The sequence below is a fragment of the Tetranychus urticae genome, unplaced genomic scaffold (genome assembly GCF_039701765.1).
Source record: "Tetranychus urticae isolate SD_2017Ah unplaced genomic scaffold, NJAU_TeUrti_SD_1.0 Scaffold_7, whole genome shotgun sequence".
Taxonomy (NCBI): Eukaryota; Metazoa; Arthropoda; class Arachnida; order Trombidiformes; family Tetranychidae; genus Tetranychus; species Tetranychus urticae.
Window position 1 is genome coordinate 127,501 of NW_028315839.1, and position 5,000 is coordinate 132,500.

The following is a 5,000-nucleotide window of genomic DNA, read 5'->3' on the forward strand; positions in this document are numbered from 1 at the left end:
CAGACATCATCAACGAAAGACTAGTCGGATTCGTCAGAGCAGATGACAAGCATTGTTGACCCTGCATAAGCAGAGATTCATCTCCAATGTGACTGTGGTAACAGTTGCCAACACTAGCTCACAGGCTAAGTCTAACAACGCAAGGAATATTAGTAGCTGTGAAAACTAAATGCTGATTAGGTGTGTGTTTAGTACACCTTGCTGTTATCACTTGAACAAGAGTTTTGCACTCTCCTTCACATTGGTCGTGGTTTGAGCACGAGAGTTGAGAAAATGCACTCCTCATGCACATATTGCACTCCTCCTATCAATACCAAGATCCAAGGGCAGGCTAAAAGTTACCCCTTAACCTACTGATCTTGGAACGCTGTAAAGCATTCTTAGCACTGAATAGAAAAAGGCAACAATACACAAGAGGAGCTGAGTTCTCCTCTCAGCTACACTTCGTGGTTCTATCCGTTTCTCTACAAGCGGTTTCACGTCCTTTTGAACTCTCTCTTCAAAGTACTTTGCAACTTTCCCTCACGGTACTTGTTTGCTATCGATATTACCATCGTATTTAGTCTTAGGAGGAGTTTACCTCCTAATTTGGATTGCACTCTCAAGCAATCTGACTCTATCCGCGACTAAAGCCAGTAATCGATATTCCATTAACCAAGATCTGCCACCGGCCTAGAACCGTCTCTGGGAAGAGGGCCCTTGTCAGAGGGACTTGCAGATTTAGTTGAAATAATCGTGACTCTAGCCATTACGCAGCACCGCTTTCCACCTTTCAATGGAAAACCTTTGCGCCGGACTCATCCCTTTTCACTCGCCGTTACTCAGGGAATCTCATTTGATTTCTTTTCCTCCGCTGAATTATATGCTTAAATTCGGCGGGTAACCTCACCTGATCTGAGATCAAAAATATTGATTAAGTTGATTAATGTTTATTTGTGTTGTTTGCAAGCAAGCAACGTAAATCTACTTTAATGTTTGCACAAATTTTGCCTTTGCATTACTTCTTAGGTCTGCTTTAACAGAATGAAATAGCTACTATTTGTACGATTTATACAAGTGCAAGAAGATTCATCAGTTAACAGGTTAGTTGATCACCATAGTTATCTGCAATACGACTTTAGCGTCGTCAGATAGGCGACTAACCTTAGAATCTCATGCTAGTATCTATTCATATATACTGCTTGCAGAGATGAAATATGCATTGTACACAAAATTTATCATGTGAAACAAGTAGATTTGAGATTCTCCTTACTAAATTGCAACGAATTGCAATTAAGAAAAGGAATAAAACATCAAGATTCATGCATATAAATATACAATCCTCTCAAAACAATGCATATATGGTAGTATGCAAGTGTTTTGTTGATTATTTTACATCTCAACTCTCAGACAGATGTGACCTCGGAAAAGACCCGAAAGCCGCAATGTGCGTTGGAAGCTCAAGTGCTCGGCGTGTCCTGCAATTCGCACCGATTATCGTAGCTAGCTACGTTCTTCATCGATTGGTAATTCGAGTGATCCACCGCTTGAAGATGTATCTTTGCCACCGTGGGACTTTTAATAAGTATCCTAAATCTGCATTGAGAGGGTTTGAAAACAATTGTATGCAGTTTATAAAAACCATAGTTGTCTTTACTTAGTTAGGCGAAGAAGTGTAAACCTTCCTTCTTTAAACCTTGCCGTCAGCATAAGCTGAAGACTTGATCAGGTACCAAGTATGTAGCAAGACAGGCTTTTCATTATAAACTACAATTGTTTTGCAAAAGAAATTATGGCTATCGTTAGATAACCCTCACTCTTTGTTGCATTGGATAATGAAAGATGGATGTATGAATGAACGAATGTAATGCAAATTAGAATCATGTTGCAATGGCTAAATGTTTGCAATAAACATTCACAATTGCGACTCTAATGCAAATACAATTCAATTGCATTCACCATATTAGCATCTACAATATCACTATGCAGAGTGTTTGATTGTTTGAAGGTTGTATTTCTCTTATAATAAGAGGGTAATACGTTAATGATCCTTCCGCAGGTTCACCTACGGAAACCTTGTTACGACTTTTACTTCCTCTAAATGATCAAGTTTGAACATCTTTCCAGCACAATCCGACCACTAGTTTCCCAATGGTCTGGATTGACCAGTCCGAAGTCCTCACTAAATCATTCAATCGGTAGTAGCGACGGGCGGTGTGTACAAAGGGCAGGGACGTAATCAACGCAAGCTAATGACTCACGCTTACTGGGAATTCCTCGTTCATGGGCAATAATTACAATGCCCAATCCCCATCACGAAATGGGTTCAAGCGGTTACCCACTCCTTTCGGAGCAGGAAACAGTATGCACGATGACCACTTCAGTGTAGCACGCGTGCGGCCCCGGACATCTAAGGGCATCACAGACCTGTTATTGCTCTGTTTCGTGCGGCTGCGAGCGCCGCTTGTCCCTCTAAGAAGTCCTTACAGTGCTACAGCATCCTTACCCTAGCCAATTCTGTAGGCTAATAGCAGCAGAGCCCTCAACAGCCGAAACCATCAAGAGATACTACCACCCACAGGTTGACTAAGGGGGAGTACTGCAGTGTAAACTGCAAGTCTATTTAGTAGGCTAGAGTCTCGTTCGTTATCGGAATTAACCAGACAAATCACTCCACCAACTAAGAACGGCCATGCACCACCACCCACTGAATCAAGAAAGAGCTCTCAATCTGTCAATCCTCTCAGTGTCCGGGCCGGGTGAGTTTTCCCGTGTTGAGTCAAATTAAGCCGCAAGCTCCACTCCTGGTGGTGCCCTTCCGTCAATTCCTTTAAGTTTCAGCTTTGCAACCATACTTCCCCCGGAACCCAAAAACTTTGGTTTCCCGGAAGCTTCCATTCGAGTCATGAAATTAGTTACTCAGAATGATCGCTGGTTGGCATCGTTTATGGTTAGAACTAGGGCGGTATCTGATCGCCTTCGAACCTCTAACTTTCGTTCTTGATTAATGAAAACATTCTTGGCAAATGCTTTCGCTGTAGTTTGTCTTGCGACGGTCCAAGAATTTCACCTCTAGCGCCGCAATACAAATGCCCCCGTCTGTCCCTCTTAATCATTACCTTGGATTCTTAAGACCAACAAAATAGAACCAAGGTCCTATTCCATTATTCCATGCAAGATCATTCAAGTTAAGGTAGTGGTACGCATCATATAGATGGTTGACCATACCGTTTTTAGGCACCTCTTTCGAGGTTTTGGACGCCTGCTTTGAGCACTCTGATTTTTTCAAGGTAAAAGTCTCGATCGCTTGAATCAACACTCGGTAAAGAGCATTGATAGCAAATATCGAGCAATTTTCTGTCTAAACACTATGAATGTAACCACCAGGAAAGAGGAATGAAGGTTCAAGCAAGCATCCGTAGACACAAGCAAGAAACCTAACATCACCATCTAACCCTTTAATCAGTGGACCCCATAGGTTCGACTGAAATCCAACTACGAGCTTTTTAACCGCAGCAACTTTAATATACGCTATTGGAGCTGGAATTACCGCGGCTGCTGGCACCAGACTTGCCCTCCAATAGATCCTCGTTAAAGGATTTAAATTGTACTCATTCCAATTACGGGGCCTCAATAGAGTCCCGTATTGTTATTTTTCGTCACTACATCCCCGTACTGGGATTGTGTAATTTGCGCGCCTGCTGCCTTCCTTAGATGTGGTAGCCGTTTCTCAGGCTCCCTCTCCGGAATCGAACCCTAATTCCCCGTTACCCGTTACAACCATGGTAGGCGCATAACCTACCATCGACAGTTGATAAGGCAGTTGCTTGAGGGATACATCGTCGGCTCAGAGGCCATACGATTTGCTCAGTTATTCAGAGTCATCACAAGAAATGCAACCGAAGTTGCTAAGATCCCCACTGCTAGTCCTTAGACAGCGACCGAAATCACTGAACAGGGTTCTAGGTGAATAAGAATCATTGGTCTTGTACTAATAAATGCGATCCTTCCGTCAGCAAGCTGAGGTTGGAACACTTGTTCATGTATTAGCTCTAGAATTACCACAGTTATCCATGTAAAAAAGAATATCCGAGGAACCGTAACTGATTTAATGAGCCATTCGCGGTTTCACTTTATAAACAGTATGTACTTAGACATGCATGGCTTAATCTTTGAGACAAGCATATGACTACTGGCAGGATCAACCAGGTAACTTGATGTTTTAGCAAAGTAAAATGCTAAACAAGTTGTTTTTGCAGCTATAAATACGATATCCTCAGCTAACAACCAGCAAGTGGATGTTAACTTTAACGAGGTATCGAGATTTATGTCGTGCATTAAGATGATTCTGCAGAAAACTCTTTAGAATCCATCTTCTTCCACTAAAATGTGCAAGCACATCTAGCAGGAGTAACCATTGCTGGGTACGTTTGCAAGTCAACTAAACAGCATAGTATTATAACCGCTTGATACCAATTTCTTGGATCAATCTGCGGTCTGCTTTGCACAAGCAGAGCTCAATACTAATACTGCTCACTCTGTTGAGTGACTAGTTTGAACATATATGCAAGATATGAAGTCTGATAGCATTAAAGCCCAACTCTCATAGATATTGTCAGTCGTACCAAGGAAGACCTTAGGTCTTGCAGGTACTCTACCTTTGTATAATAGTGTGTGGTGATAAGATGATTGACGATCCAAACCCATTCAGGCCCGTCTCTTCAACCACCAAACATCAACAGAATAACAGGAATAGATGCGTGAACAGCTACAGTCTGGACCATACCACTGCTTGATGCATTGACTTATCCATAACCGTAGACAATCACTTACCTCCCCATCAACTACTGATGGTTGCTTCTCTCAATTCAGCAACTACACTCACCACATATAACACAATAAATCTGGTTGTGATCTAAAACCTCTTTTTCTGAAAATTAGACTAAGTCCGTGTCTATTTTTGACACCCAATAACTTTTGAACCATAAGGTCAATCGCGATCATGTTTTTCGGGGTAATAT

General features: G+C 42.0%; 3 non-coding genes across 3 annotated transcripts in view; all 3 read right to left on the reverse strand.

Annotated features, from left to right (window-relative positions):
* LOC149092616 (large subunit ribosomal RNA) overlaps positions 1-903 on the reverse strand; it is a 4,168-nt gene extending 3,265 nt beyond the window's left edge. Inside the window, exon 1 of the ribosomal RNA XR_016200740.1 lies at positions 1-903. This exon is cut by the window's left edge and continues 3,265 nt beyond it. This is a non-coding gene — a ribosomal RNA (large subunit ribosomal RNA).
* Positions 904-1,379: 476 nt separating this feature from the next.
* LOC149092617 (5.8S ribosomal RNA) lies at positions 1,380-1,534 on the reverse strand. Its single transcript, XR_016200755.1, has one exon. It is a non-coding gene; the product is annotated as a 5.8S ribosomal RNA (ribosomal RNA).
* Positions 1,535-2,021: 487 nt separating this feature from the next.
* Positions 2,022-4,191, reverse strand: LOC149092618 (small subunit ribosomal RNA). The gene has a single exon (XR_016200793.1). It is a non-coding gene; the product is annotated as a small subunit ribosomal RNA (ribosomal RNA).
* Positions 4,192-5,000: the final 809 nt, after the last annotated feature.